This window comes from Gorilla gorilla, chromosome 12 (assembly GCF_029281585.2).
Source record: "Gorilla gorilla gorilla isolate KB3781 chromosome 12, NHGRI_mGorGor1-v2.1_pri, whole genome shotgun sequence".
Classification (NCBI taxonomy): Eukaryota; Metazoa; Chordata; class Mammalia; order Primates; family Hominidae; genus Gorilla; species Gorilla gorilla.
The window spans coordinates 137,125,221-137,139,761 of NC_073236.2; the positions used below are offsets into that span (position 1 = coordinate 137,125,221).

The 14,541-nt window shown below is 52.7% G+C and overlaps 1 long non-coding RNA gene across 1 annotated transcript; it reads left to right on the forward strand.

The window, feature by feature from the left end:
- The first annotated feature begins 708 nt into the window (after nucleotides 1-708).
- On the forward strand, nucleotides 709-8,490 carry LOC129531770 (uncharacterized). Its single transcript, XR_008677156.2, has 4 exons — nucleotides 709-825; nucleotides 2,538-2,625; nucleotides 4,911-6,163; nucleotides 7,192-8,490. It is a non-coding gene; the product is annotated as an uncharacterized lncRNA (long non-coding RNA).
- The last annotated feature ends 6,051 nt before the right edge of the window (nucleotides 8,491-14,541 follow it).

A 14,541-nucleotide genomic window follows, 5' to 3' on the forward strand; every position in this document is an offset into this window, starting at 1 on the left:
GTGCTGCACCCTCACAAGGGCTCCACGCCTATTTCTAGCTCCTGCCTTCTCTGCAGAGTTCCAGGCCTGTGTTTGGCTCTATCTACTTGGAAGACTCACAGGTTCTTCAAAACCAACCAATGTGAAGCCAGTTTGTCCTGACTTTTACCCCAAACCTGATGACTACTTCATCCCCTGTCTTGAGAAGGCTCCACTGCCCACCCATTGTCTAAACCAGGTACCCAGAAGTCCTTCTTGATGACTGCCCATCACCTGCCTGGGGTCCTATCCAGCAGTGCATCCTAGTGCCCCACCCACTGTACCCCGGCTGTAGTTCAGGATTTGCTCAGCTCTGGTCTTGTTGCTCCGAAGCCCCCACTGGCCACTCAGCCCTGCCATGAGGCCCATCATGCAGCTCCCCTTCCCTCTAACCTGCTTCAAGTCCATTCCCCAAACTGCCACAAGGCCCCTTCTCCTTGAGCCAATAGAACTCATTCTCTCCCCGGGTGAACACGCACCAGGGCTCTGCATGCCTTCTTACAACAAACTGCATGGTGGGCGCACCAGCCTTCCCCATCTGACTCTGTGTGCTGCCCACCTGGTGGTTGTGCTGGAGGTTTTGAAGAGTCAGACTTTGGCCCCAGGTCTCCTGCCTGAGAGCTGCGTAAACCTAGAGCCTTGTCTCACAGAGCCCCTGTTCCCACAGCATTAAAGTGAAGATGACAGAGTCCCTCCTGGAGAGCCGGTCTAGCCGTTCAATGAGTCAGCAGCACAGCTCCTCCAGCACGCAGAGAACAGCGGTCCATGGAGGGAGGGCTTGAGCCTGGGGTTATACTGAGGAAGGATGTGAGTCTGGGGTTAACTAAGAGAGGGCGTGAGCCTGGGCTTCGCTGAGGGAGGGCGTGAGCCTGGGGTTCCCTGAGGGAGGGCCTGAGCCTGGGCTTCACTGAGGGAGGGCGTGAGCCTGGGGTTATACTGAGGAAGGATGTGAGTCTGGGGTTAACTAAGAGAGGGCGTGAGCCTGGGCTTCACTGAGGGAGGGCGTGAGCCTGGGGTTATACTGAGGAAGGATGTGAGTCTGGGGTTAACTAAGAGAGGGCGTGAGCCTGGGCTTCGCTGAGGGAGGGCCTGAGCCTGGGCTTCACTGAGGGAGGGCGTGAACCTGGGGTTATACTGAGTGAGGGTGTGAGTCTGGGGTTCACTGAGGGAGGGTGTGATCCTGCGGTTCACTGAGTGAGGGTGTGAGTCTGGGGTCTTACTGAGTGAGGGTGTGATCCTGGAGGTTCGCTGAGGGAGGGTGTGAACCTGGGGTTATACTGAGTGAGGGTGTGAGTCTGGGGTTCACTGAGGGAGGGTGTGATCCTGCGGTTCACTGAGTGAGGGTGTGAGTCTGGGGTCTTACTGAGTGAGGGTGTGATCCTGAGGATTCGCTGAGGGAGGGTGTGAGTCTGGGGTTACACTGAGGAAAGATGTGAGTCTGGGGTTCACTGAGTGAGGGTGTGAGTCTGGGGTTCACTGAGGGAGGGTGTGAATCTGGGCTTCACTGAGGGGCGGTGAGCCTGGGGTTCACTGAGTGAGGGTGTGAGTCTGGGGTTCACTGAGGGAGGGCGTGAATCTGGGTTTATACTGAGGAAGGGTGTGAGTCTGGGGTTCACTGAGGGAGGGTGTGAGTCTGGGGTTATACTGTGGAAGGGTGTGAGTCTGGGGTTCACTGAGGGAGGGTGTGAGTCTGGGGTTATACTGAGGGAGGGTGTGAGTCTGGGTTTCACTGAGTGAAGGCATGAGCCTGGGGTTCACTGAGTGAGGGTATGAACCTGGGGTTATAGTGAGGGAGGGTGTGAGCCTGGGATTCACTGATGGAGGGTGTGAGCCTGGGGTTCACTGAGTGAGGGTGTGAGTCTGAGATTCACTGATGGAGGGTGTGAGTCTGGGGTTCACTGAGGGAGGGCGTGAGTCTGGGGTTCACTGAGGGAGGGTGTGAGTCGGGTTCACTGAGGGAGGGTGTGAGCCTGGGGTTCACTGAGGGAGGGTATGAGTCTGGGGTTCAACAAGGGAGGGTGTGAGACTGGGGTTCACTGATGAAGGATGTGACCCTGGGGTCCACTGAGTGAGGGTGTGAGTCTGGGGTTATACTGAGTGAGGGTGTGATCCTGGGGTTCACTGAGGGAGGGTGTGAGTCTTGGGTTCACTGAGGGAGGGTGTGAGCCTGGGGTTCACTAAGGGAGGGTGTGAGCCTGGGGTCCATGGAGGGAGGGTGTGATCCTGGGGTTCACTGAGTGGGGGTGTGAGTCTGGGGTTCACTGAGGGAGGGTGTGAATCTTAGGTTTTACTGAGAGTGTGTGAAGCTGGGGGTTCATTGAGGGAGGGCATGAACCTGGGATTATACTGAAGGAGGGTGTGAGTCTTGGGTTATACTGAAGGAGGGTGTGAACCCGGGGTTTTACTGAGGGAGAGTGTGAGCCTGGGGTTCAATGAGGGAGGGTGTGAGTCTGGGTTTTGAACCTGGAGGTCCTCTGAGGAGGAGATGAACCTTGCTTTCCTTTTCTTTCTGCCCTCAGAGTGGGTTTTTCAGTCCCTGAAGCTGCTGCTCTGCCCACTCAGGAAGGTGAGGAAGGCAGACGACAGCATACTTCCAGCCTCTGCTCTGTGAGTGTCTGTATGTGTGTCTTGTGTGTCCGCGTGTTTGTGGGCATCGGGGCAGTGAAGGGTAGCACTGAGCAGCTGCTGGCAACTGGGCCTCACCTGCAGCCCTGCTTTTTTATTTGTGTGGCCCATTGGATCCCAGCTGCCTTCTGTTTTATCCCTGGCTTTATGGGGGCCATCTTCCCAGCTGCCTCCCATTCCATCCTTGGCTCTAAGGGGCCATCGTCCCAGCTGCCTCCTGTTCCATCCTTGGCTCTATGGGGCCATCTTCCCAGCTGCTTCCAGTTCCAACCTTTGCTCTATGGAGCCATCTTCCCAGCTGCCTCCTGTTTTGTCCTTGGGTATATGGGGCTGTCTTCCCAGCTGCCTCCCATTCTATCCTTGGCTCTATGGGGCCATCTTCCCAGCTGTCTCCAGTTCCATCCTTTGCTCTATGGGGCCAGATTTCCAGCTGCGTCCTGTTTTGTCCTTGGCTCTATGGGGCCATCTTCCCAGCTGCCTTGAGTTCTAACCCTGCCTCTGTGGTGGCCATCTTCCTCTGTATCCTATTCCACCCTTGGCTCTATGGGGCCATCTTCCCAGCTGCTTCCAGTTCCATCCTTTGCTCTATGGAGCCATCTTCCCAACTGCCTCCTGTTCCATCCTTGGCTCTATGGGGTCATCCTCCCAGACACCTCCAGTTTCACCGTTGGCTCTATGGGGCCATCTTTCCAGCTTCCCCCTGTTCCACCCTTGCCATTGTGTCCTTATTGGGTCATTTGTCAACAGCATCTGCTTAGCATCAAGCAGTGGTCCTGGATCCTCTCAGGTGTGGCCCTTGTGGTGATGGACATGATCAGTGCATGTGGGGAGTGGCCAGTGATCACATGGTCACATGGAGGTGCTAGCCTCACTGTTCTAGGAAGGATACACGTGGGTTCTGTGGGCCATGGAGGTCGTGCTAGGCTCTGAGCCAGGGTCATGGAACTGAGAGCCACAGGACAGATTTGAGTCAATTGGTTTATCAGGAGCAGTAACAGTGACTCACAGAGGGGCCACCTCCAAGGGCCTTGTACAAACAGCACCCCATTTCCAGGACCCACAGAGGCCCCTGTGGCTGCAAGGGTGAAATGGGGTGGGCTGGGGTGGGACGGACCCTGCATGTGCCCTACCCACCCCTGCCAGACCACACATTTTTTTTTTTTTTGTATTTAAGAGGAAGAGGAGGAAGACCGAAGGGGGAGAGAGAAAAACAGAGGCAGAGAGGAGGAAAGAGCAGTGAAGGCTGTGACCAGATTCTCCTGAGGGACATGAACCACCTGACTGGGTTCTCTAATGTGGGCACCTGCCGCTGGCTTGTGTGTTTGGACTTCTGCTTCCGGTGGCATCTTCTCTGGCTGGCTGGTATCTTCCGAATGCTGACTTCTGTGGACTGAGAGGTCTTGCACCCCAGTTTCCCCTTCCCAAGGAAGTGACAAGGGAGAACTGGGCTTTGCCTCTGTCTCTGAGGGCTCCGAACACCCAGGCCACCCTTAGCCACCCCTGTCTGAGCCACTGCTGCCAGGAAGAACCCCAAGCCAATTCTTGCTGCCATTCTGTCTCCCTCCCCAGGAGTGCTGGCCACAATGTCTCTACCTGTTTGGGAGCCCAGTCTCCCTTATCAATGTCCATCTACACTAGCTTGTTTGAGGGCTTCTTCTGGATGTTCTGCCTGGGGGCGCAGCAGGCAGAAGGGAGGGCAGCTGGTGTCCAGAGCCCCCCTAGGCAGGCCAGCCTGCTGTGCCAGCACGGGTCCCCTCCAGGGCCTGTGCCCTTCTGGGCAGCCTCATTGCTCAATGGCCACCCACCTCCCCAAGGCCAAGAAAGCAACTGCCCTTCCATGGCCTGGGGTTCACTGAGTGAGGGCGTGAGCCTGGCACCCCCATCCAGTCTTCTTTTCAGTATGTCCAAAAAATTAAGTCATCTCATCATTGATATGCAATGTACATTGGTGGAGGCATCTTTTAAAACTCAAATGAGAGTAATATGATAAGGAAAGACAGACGCAGGCCCAGCCCCTGCTCCCATTAGCAACTCCCATGAATGCAGCACAGCTGCAGGAGCTGGTCCGGCTGCTGCATCCTCTCCCCGCTGCAGCTGAGGGCGTTCTGAGTGAGAAATTAATTCCTCGTCGGAATTGTGTCTGAATTTAGCAGATAATAATTTTAGAGCTTTAAACTGACATTTTAAGAATGACCACTGTAATTCTGGCAAGAAACAATGGATTCCATAAATGACGGAGATTCTAATAACAGGATTGATTTCCATAGGCCCGGGTCGTTGATGCCCTTTGGAATGGAGAGCTGTGAAGGGGAATGCCTAGGCCTCACAGAGGAGGCTCGTGACCCGGACAGGTGTGGGACTAGGGGCCATGTCTGTAGCTCCCCTGCCACGGAGCAGAATCTGCCTCTCCATAAGCGTAAGCTCTGGGGACTGTAACATCCATGCTGGGCCTGGCTCCTGCCTCCCGCCTCCTGCCCAGCCCCTGCCAGCCGCACACGGTGGAGACCGGCTGCCCAAAGCTCTTGTTCTCAGATGTGGGCAGAACGGGAATCTGCCATGTGCCCGTGGATTAAAAAAAAGAAACCCAGGCTGCTTTTCTGTCTGTTAGAAAGAGCCTGCACTTCAAGATAGTGGGGATGTATATTTTAAAAAATTTCACGCTCATGGGCCAAAGATTTTCCCGGGGCTGTGTGCTGATTTGCAGCCTATCATGTGTGGCTTTGGGACACTGGGGAAGGTGTGGAGCTGTTTAAGTGACAAACAGGTTGGAAAAGCAAAGGACACGAGGTGAGGATGATGGAATTTACATCCTGTTGCTTCCCTGATAGTTCCTGCCAATATGGGATCCCACTACTATCTTTCTGCCCTAAAAATATGTGTATATTGAGATAGAAACTGTTGTAATGGCTGCATGCATTCAGTAGAGGAAAGGAGAGAAGAAAGAAGGAACAGATTTAGTCCTGCCCAGAATCTGCACTTCCACGGAGGACGCCAGGATATCACGGGAGAGACTGCAGCTCTGATCAAATGGGGTGAGCTCTTGGCAGGAGCCAGCATGTTCCTGTGTTCCATTTGGGAGGACAGTTTACTTTTATGATGTACTTTGAAATCAGGTGGATGTCTGTAACTCCTGGACCTTTCCCAGCCTTTCCAGCCACGGTCATCTCTGTGGAGTCAGGAGCAGGGACTTTGGGATCAGCTTCTGCCCTCGTGAAAACAGCAGAGCAGCCTGAGAGCCAGGAAGGACCTCACCTGAGTATCAGATCACCTCATCAGGCTGAATTGTGTGGATCTAGGGATTTTAAAGAAGTGATTAAGGTAAAATGAGGTTATTAGGGTGGCCCTTGACCCAGTGTGACTGGTGTCCTCATAAGAGGAGATTAGGACACAGCCACACAGAGGGACGACCACCTGAGGATCCCTGAGAAGATGGCATCTGGAAGGTGAGGAGAGAGGCCTCAGAAGGAATCAACTCTGCTGATACTTGATGCCAACTTCCAGCCTCTGAAACTGCGAGCAAGTAAGTTCTGATTCTTTAAGCCCCCTAGTCTGTGGTCATTGGGTATGGCAAACAGAGATGGTGAATACGGCCATTTCTATAGTTTGAATGTGTCCCCAAAAGTTCATTTGTGTTGGAAATTTGGTCCCCAATGTGAGCAGTGTTGGGAGGCGGGATCTTTGGGAGGTGATGACGTCATGAGGATTCTGCTCTCATGAATGGATTAACCCATCCATTGATTACCGGATTACTGGATTGATGGTTAGAGAGGGGTGGGGTTACTTATCACGAGAATGGGTTGTTAGTAAAAGCCAGGTTGCCTCTCTCTCATGAGCCCCCTGACCATATGAAGCCCTGCACCCCCTCGGGACTCTGTAGAAAGTCCCCACCAGAAGGAAGGGCCTCACACAGATGTGGCCCCTGGACGTTGGATTTCCAGCTTCCAGCACTAAGAAATAACTTCCTTTTCTTTACAAACTACCTGGTGTCAGATATTCCATTATACAACAGAAAACAGACTAAGACAGGCATCGGGAACCTTGAGTTCCTGACAATGGCTGTTTAAAACTGTTGGTCGTGGGTTCTTCCAGGGGTGGCGGTCTGTGGCCACTTGACTTGCATCCAGTGGGCCAGTGGCCACTTCAACCAACAGAGGATGGGTAGGTGATGTCAGGTGACTTTCTGAGCTGGGTCGTAAAGGGCTGTGTCCTGTGCTCAGGTTCTGGGTATGGTCACATTCCACTTGAGGAACCTTCTCTCCTTGGACTCAGCTGCTGTGTTGGGAGAAGGCTGGGAACAGAGAAAGGCAACATGGACAGACATGGTCAACAGGCTCATGGAACCTCACTCTTGAGTCATCTTGGCTCAGCCACTAGATAGGAGTCAAGAAACACCAGAAAATTCCAGGTTCTGGCCATCTGAGTTCTTATGAGAGTTTTGGACATTGAGGAATAGAGGCTGACAACCACTGTTGTACCCAGTCCAAATCCTTGACCTACGGGATCCACAAGCTTAATACATTGGTGGTTGTTTCTCTCTGCTTTTTTCAGGGTGGTTTGTTATTCAGCAATGGATAATTAGAGCAGTGACTCACCTTGATGGGCCTCATCATCATTCATCCAGAAATATTTTATTGAGAAAAATAATATTTGCCATGTTGTGCAAGGAGTTGGGGTTGCAAAGCTGGGTGCTGTGATCTATAACACAAGGCAGCAGGATTGTCTGACCTCCGAGAGCCATGTGCCCTGGGATCATCTGGCCACAGTATCTCACAGAATTCCTAATGCACAGTCTGTGTGGGAGGTGATGCTGGAGTCCCCCCTCCCTCTGGGCTCCTCCCCGTGCTCTGCTCACATCACTGGGGGGTTGGCGGCAGCCTGCTGAGTCATTTTGACCCTCAGCCCGCTCTCCAGCACTCAGACTGGCCGAAACCTGTGCGGCTGGCTCCACCCTCAGGTCTCCCCACTCCTCTCATTGGCCACCTGCCTTCTCAGCCAGTGCTCTTATTCTTGTGACTCTTGCCTGACCCTGCCTCAGCTCTGTGTCCTCCCAGACTGCTGACTGTGAGGCTTTGCCCAGCGGATTTTCCATCGCCAAATTAGAGCTTTGCTTTCCTCGCCTGACTGCTCCCTGTCACTGTCTTCTGTATCTTCCTGTTCCTGATTTTGGCTGGCTATCAAGAGAAGAAGATCTACAATCATCCCATCTCTCGTGGCACCTTACCATGTGCAACTCCCTCGTATCTAATACCTCACTTCACCTTTTCTGTTCTTCTGTTTATGAGCTACGTGATGTCAGACAAGGCACTTAACTACTCTGGGCTTTGGCTCCCTTATTTAATGATAGGTATCATAATAATACCTGTCCTGTCCAATTTACAGTTTGTCTGACAGTTATTCATTTAACAGACAGGCATTGGGTTCCTACTGAGTGCTGGGTGCTGTATCCAGCATTGCTAAGACAACGGCCGTAAGACCAGCAAGCATGTCTGGGTTTTGCATTCTAGTGGGACGTCTTAGTCTATTTTCTGCTAAAACATAATACCACAAACTAGGCAGTTGATGAAGAAGATACATTTACTTCTTGCAGTTGAAGAGGCTGGGAAGTCCAAGGGCATGGCACTGGCATCTGGGTCATCCCATGGTGGAAGGTGGAAGGGCAGAGACTAAGAAGAGCACCAGGTGCCAGACTCACTTTGTAACAACCCACTGTCACAATAACTAACCTGACCTCACAACCCAATCACCTCCCAACAAAGTTGCATTGGGATTGAATTTATAACACAAGAACTTTTGGGGGGCAAATTCAAGCCAGGCATGGGGGTTGGTGTAAATAAATGAATAGTGCATGCTAACTGATTGAGGCCATTGTTAACAAAAATGAAAAAACAAGGGTGGGTTTGGGGAGTGGTGGCGGGGTGAACAGGCCTCTGGAGTGGCACATACGGGGAAAACCTCTGTGCAGGCAGAGACCTGGGCTGCTGAGAAGGGGCCGGACTTGGAGATCTGGGGAAAAGCATCTCAGTTGAGGGAGAAATGGAGCAAGCCTGGAGCCCTGAAGAGCCTGAGGACTTTGAGACCAGGGAGTAGGTACTGGTCACGGGGCATGGGAGACTGGCTCAGGCAGGACCAGGCAGGGTCTCTGTCCCTGGTAAAGAATGCGGGTATTATTTTGAGTGACAGGAGTGGCATACTCAGATCTGCTTTGGGAAGATCCTTCCTGCTGCTGTGTGAATGCTGCAGCCAGAAATGGTGCTGGGGTTGTTATTAGGATGCTGCCATGACCCACTCAGAGATGACTGTGGCTGGACCACAGTGGGGAGAAGAGGGGGATCATCATAACCTGTTCCTGGAAGCCCTACTGGGCGTGAGGGGAGTGGAGGAATTAAGAATGGCTCCCACCACTTTATAAATGGAGAGACCCAAGGCAGTCGTGTGGTTTTTGAGGTGTGGGGGAAGTGAAGGACTCCTCTTCGTATAATGCGTGAGCTTCCTGAGATGTCTTCATGGGAATAGAAGGTTGGCCTTGGGATGTTTGCATCTGGAGCTCAGAAGAACAATACTAACCTGGAGAAACATGGGTGCCATTTGCTTAGGGTGTTGTTAGAATGCATAGAGGATGAGCATAATTTGGGGAGTGGTGACAAGCACCCATGGATGCCCCACACTACTTCTCAGAGCCCTCATCCTGGGCTCCATGTCCTATGGATGCCATAACAGATGTCCACAGACTTGATGGCTTAAAATAGTCAAAATTTGTTCTTTACAGTAATGGAGGCTGAAAGTCCAAAATCAGTTTCAGGGGGCAAAATCCAGAGAGCCTACTGAGCTGTGCTCTCCCGGAAGGCTCTAGGAAAGAGACCTTCCTGCCTCTTCTAGCTTCTGGGGGCTCCTGGTGTCCTTGGTGCCACATGACTCTAATCTCTCCTCTGTGGCCACATGGCCTTCCCTGTGTGTCGAATCTCTCTCTGCCCTCTTTTCTAAGGATACTCCTGATTAGATTTAGGGCCCACTCAGATAATCCACAATAATCTTTCCTTGTCTCTTCTGCAGAGACCTTTTTCACAGTTTCCAGGGGTTAGGGTCTGCTAATTGGGGACCATAGTCCAGCCCACTACATACTAAAGGTTTGGAGAGGCAGTACTTCAACATTGAAAGCTTGAACTTGGGGTAAGAGTGCAATCTTGGAATTGCATTTCTAAACAAATGGAGTTGGGCTAGGAATATTCCTGGCTGTCTGACCACAGGCCTGTTTCTTGGTTATCAGACCTTAATTTGTTTATCCACAAAGTGGGGATAATGCCACGCTCATTCTCAGGACTGTTGCTTGGGTTCGATGAGATCACATGTGCAAAGTATTTGGGACCGTGTCTGGCATATATGAAGCCCAGATAGAGGTCAGTTCCCTTTCTTCTCCTTGGCTGGTACCTAAGGGATTGGAGAGGTCCCCTTGTGTCACTCCCCAGAGCTGACCCAGCTTGTCTAGCGGTGTCTCACATCAACCGTAGCCTGGGATCTTCTGCAGGGAGGCTTACATAGAAAAATGGAACATGCGATGATTGCAAGCCCACCCAGGGTATCCAGGAGACCTCCGAGTGAGGAGGGAGGGCCAGGCATGCGCTGAGAAGTTGTAGGAAGCCCTGCCTGCTGCTCTCTCTGCTAATGAGCCACAGAGCCTGCAGCACTGACAGGTTCATCCCAGGGACTCTGGAGTTCTCTGCAGGGACTGAGCCGTGAATCCGCCTGCGTGCTGAGCTTGTCTTTCCGCTCTCATCTTTCCATGGCAACCGGGGAAAGGGGGCCAGGATGTGGCAATCTCCACAGGAGAAGCGTGGGTGCGGCTGTCTGTAGGCAGCAGGGCTGGAAGGAGAGGAGGAACAGCAGCCCTGATTCCAGGCCAGCGCTTGATACAAGCCCATCATGGTCACATGGGAGCTCCTGAAATACCCTGCATCCTGTCTCCCTCAGGTCTGCCTGATGTTGCAGAAGTGGAAACAAACAGAGGGGCAAAGTGACTTGGTGAACGGTGCACAGCTGGTTAATAGGAGATGGGAGGTGGCAGTGAAATCTGGGGCTTCTGACTGGCGGGTGACTCGCCGTCAGGGAGCACTTTTATGTGCTTTAAGGGGGTCCTCCTGCACCACTGGTTTGAATTCAGGTCAGATTTACTGAGGGGCCTTGTTTAAACTACAGGGCAGGCCCCATCATCGATCTTACCCTGAGAAAAGAGTAAGGGCTCCATACAATGTTAGGAAACCCAGGACTTCTAAGGACTTCTGCCTCCCCTAATTCATTTAGGGGTCCATCAGTAAATGTTCCACTGAGAACTTATTAAAATGTGCAGATGGTCTGTTCAAAGAGCATTACAGGTACTCCTCATGGAGCAATCTTTGTTACAAGAAGGGATTGGAATGAGAGGGGAAAGAATAATCGAAATGGGGATTGGAGGGCCCCAGAGTGGTGACTCTGAGGTCCGGGCTCCATCCTGCTGGCAGGTTCCCCCTCACTATGGTCACTCAAGGCTCATAAATCACCACTGGGAGCTCAGCGTCCCTCATGGTGACTCTCCTGTGACTGAATGGCCTTCACGTGCTCAAAGGCTACTTTTGTTGACTCCCAAATTGGCTTGTTGCACTTTCCACCTCCATTCCTAGCTCTACTCATCTGGGCTCCGCGGGAAAATGCTTCTCCTTCTCTGACCCGACAGCACCGTGGATATGTGGAGACACCTCACACTTCACCCTGTGAGCCAGTCTCGCCCACCTCATTCTCAGAATGGGGCAGACCCGGTTCCGCTCTCCCCTTGGGGCTGGGTGCTGGGGACCTGCGGGAAGGTCTGGGTGCTTGGGCCTGTTCTGCTCACCTCTCAGGCACAAGAGAGCCCAGAAGTGTTACTGGTGGCTGGACCAAGAGCTCAGGTGAATGTTGCCCATGCTGGAGGTGGCCTCCAGGGATAAAATGTAGGCCTTATTGAGGAAAAAGACAACCCCAGATGTGGGATGTTATGACAAGAGGAGATTCCTGATCTGCAGACACAGAGTATGGAGTCTCCTGATGGGGACCAACCTCGGGACATCTTTGCCTCTCTCTCAGCCAACTCAGGATTCATCCTGCGATGTTTTTGAGAAGGGACTAGTTAGTTGTGAGGCAGCATCTTCACGGGTGGCCATCTTTATTTTTAAAGGTTATATTTAATATGCAGCTGAAATCTGCTTGAAATCTGAGCATTCCAGGGGAGCCTCTCCAGGCCAGGGGCCGCCCCAGCAAAGGCTCGCTTCAGTGGTTGCTGCTAATGTTAGGAGCTGCCCCAGGACCAGAGGCATCAGACCAGACCCATCTGCGTGTCTGCAGGGTCCCATCAAGGCTCAGTGTATGGGAGCTGCAGTGTATGGGAGCAGGGACAGAGGACAACGCGGCACGGGTGCTGGGCGTCTCCTGGTGCGTGGCCTGGGAGGCACGCTGCACTTCCTGTTTTACAGAAGATGTCATCTGCATTATCAGGCTGCCTCTGTGCCATGCAATAACCTGAGTCTGTAATAATCTGAAGCCTGGGGTCTGGGTAGGGATTTTTTTTTTCTTTTACAACTCCATTTGCTTTTTAATTAGTGGAGATTCCTCCAAGGTTTTCGCATTAATTGCTCATCAATCTCAGTTTTCGGTGCTGTGGATGTCTGTCTCTGTGAATGTGAGAGTAGGGAGAGGGTGCAGAGCTGTATATGCCCCCGCACAGGCCAGCGTGGGCCAGGTACCATTTTACATCTTCCCGTTGATCACCAGGTCCCCATGACATAGGTTTGTCCCCTGATTTTGCGTGTTAGGGACAGAAACTCATTGATTGCAAAGTCTGAATCTTCCCCACTACCTGGCATGCTAAGTCTCCGAACCATTCAGAAAAGAGTTGAACAACCACGAGTAGCACAAGATTGGTCTGGGCTGGGGTCTGGGCCAGGGCCATGGCGTGCCTGATGGTGCTTGGACTCAATGGCGCCCCAGCCCCACCCCTCGGGTGCCACTGCATGTGTTTCTTGCAGGTGAATCCCGGGCTCTTCTCCTTGTGTCTCCCCAGCTGCTCAGAGGCCAGAGGCGGAGCAGCAGGGCAAGCAGGCGGGCTGAACCTCTTCCTGCTTTCAGTCATTTTTAAGCCAATATTTGTTTTAAGCAAAGAAACACAGACACATAGTTTAGAAAGTAAGCTGTATGTGTTGGGGGAAACAGTACTTCTCCACTCCTGGCACTACCTGTGGGGGTATCTGGGGCCTTTCCTGGGCTTGGGCCATGCTAGTCTGCTCCTCTCCGAAGGGACGATAGATTACCTTAAGGATGAGTTGAGATGAGGCTGGAGTCGACGTGCCTCCACCTTGCCCTCCTTTTCCCCCCTGGGAGCCAGTCTCCTACAGGAAGCACGCATTCTGGTTGGTATCCCCGTGCCGTGAGTCCTGCAGGGGCCGGTGAGGGGAGGCCTGGGGGCTGGCTCGTGTTTGGGTCTGGGGCTCAGCCTCAGAGGCCCATCGCTGCTGCTTCCCCATCCTCTCCCCCAGCCTGCTGCTTGTCTGCCTGGCTCCCCGTTGGTTCTGGAGCTCCTGCGGAAGGAGAGGTGCTGATTTTCAGGATTCCTAAAGCAGCCTCCGCCCGTGCCAGGGGATTGCCATGCCCTGTGCCACGTGTCCCAGCCTCTGGTGCCATGCCTCACAATCAACCACTTGCAACTCTTTTAGGCTTTTTTCTTTGTATTTATCTTTATGTTCTTAATCATATGCTGTTGTAATTAGCCCTTATCAATGAGCTATGATCTCCGGACTCACCACATGGCAGCTCAGGCTTCGCTCTTCACAGTCCTCCTTGCTCTCTTCGCCCTAGCGATGCAGCGATACGCAGTTAAGTGAAAACATTGTCAAGTGTCCGTGGCTGCCCCTGCCTCCTGGTGACTGCTGTTCCCTTGTGAGCAGCGGAGCTCTCGGGGCGCGTTCCCTTCCTGCACGGCGCGCTACTGGGCTGTGCTGTGGACGGATTGACTTTACTGGAGGTGGGTCTGCTGGTGAGTTGGTGGTCTTGGGGACACTTGAGAACATCTGATTTGTCCAAGATGGACCCCTCCTGCCCTCGGCTGATGGAGTGGAGCCTCCGCTTCTGGTTAGCTTTGGGAGGAGCCCGCGGGGGTTGCAGGACAGAAGGCTATTCAGTGTGCACTTTGACCCGTTCCTGTCTTTTCCCGCCCGAGCCTCACACTAGCCATCCACTCTGCGTTTCAGAGGCCAGAACTCCTCCATCCCAGTTTCTTCAGTCTGCTGAAGCCTGCCTCTAAGCATGTGGTGTCGGCCAAGGGAGGTGTGAGGGGAGAAGCAGTTTTCAGGTTGAGCTGGAAGGACTTGAGGGGTCAAGTTTTCTGTTCTATCCCCACTATTTCTACTTCCTTATCTCATGTTCTTTTCTCAGTCCAACTCCTTAGGGCTTCTGGCCCCCGCTCTCCACCGAGGCTGATACTGTCACAGCCCTGCGTGCCTCTGTGCTGTCAGCCTCAGTGCCCATCTCTTCGCTCTGACCTGACAGTTCTACACCATCCCCTATTCATAAAACACACACACTCACACGCATGGACACATGCACACGCACACACTTGCACACACACATGCACACACACATACATGTGCACACACGCAGACACACATGCACACAGATGCAGACACAGACATACACACATGCACGCAGATGCAGATACAGACATGCACTTACATGCATACACACATGCATGCACACAAGGCACACACAAGCACACACAGACACACACACACTTTTAGTTGAACACTGTTATGGGCTGAATTGTATTTCCCCCAGCTTCATATGTTGAAGTCATAATCCCAGTGTGACTGTATTTGAAGGAAGGTCTTTTAAGGAGGTGACTAA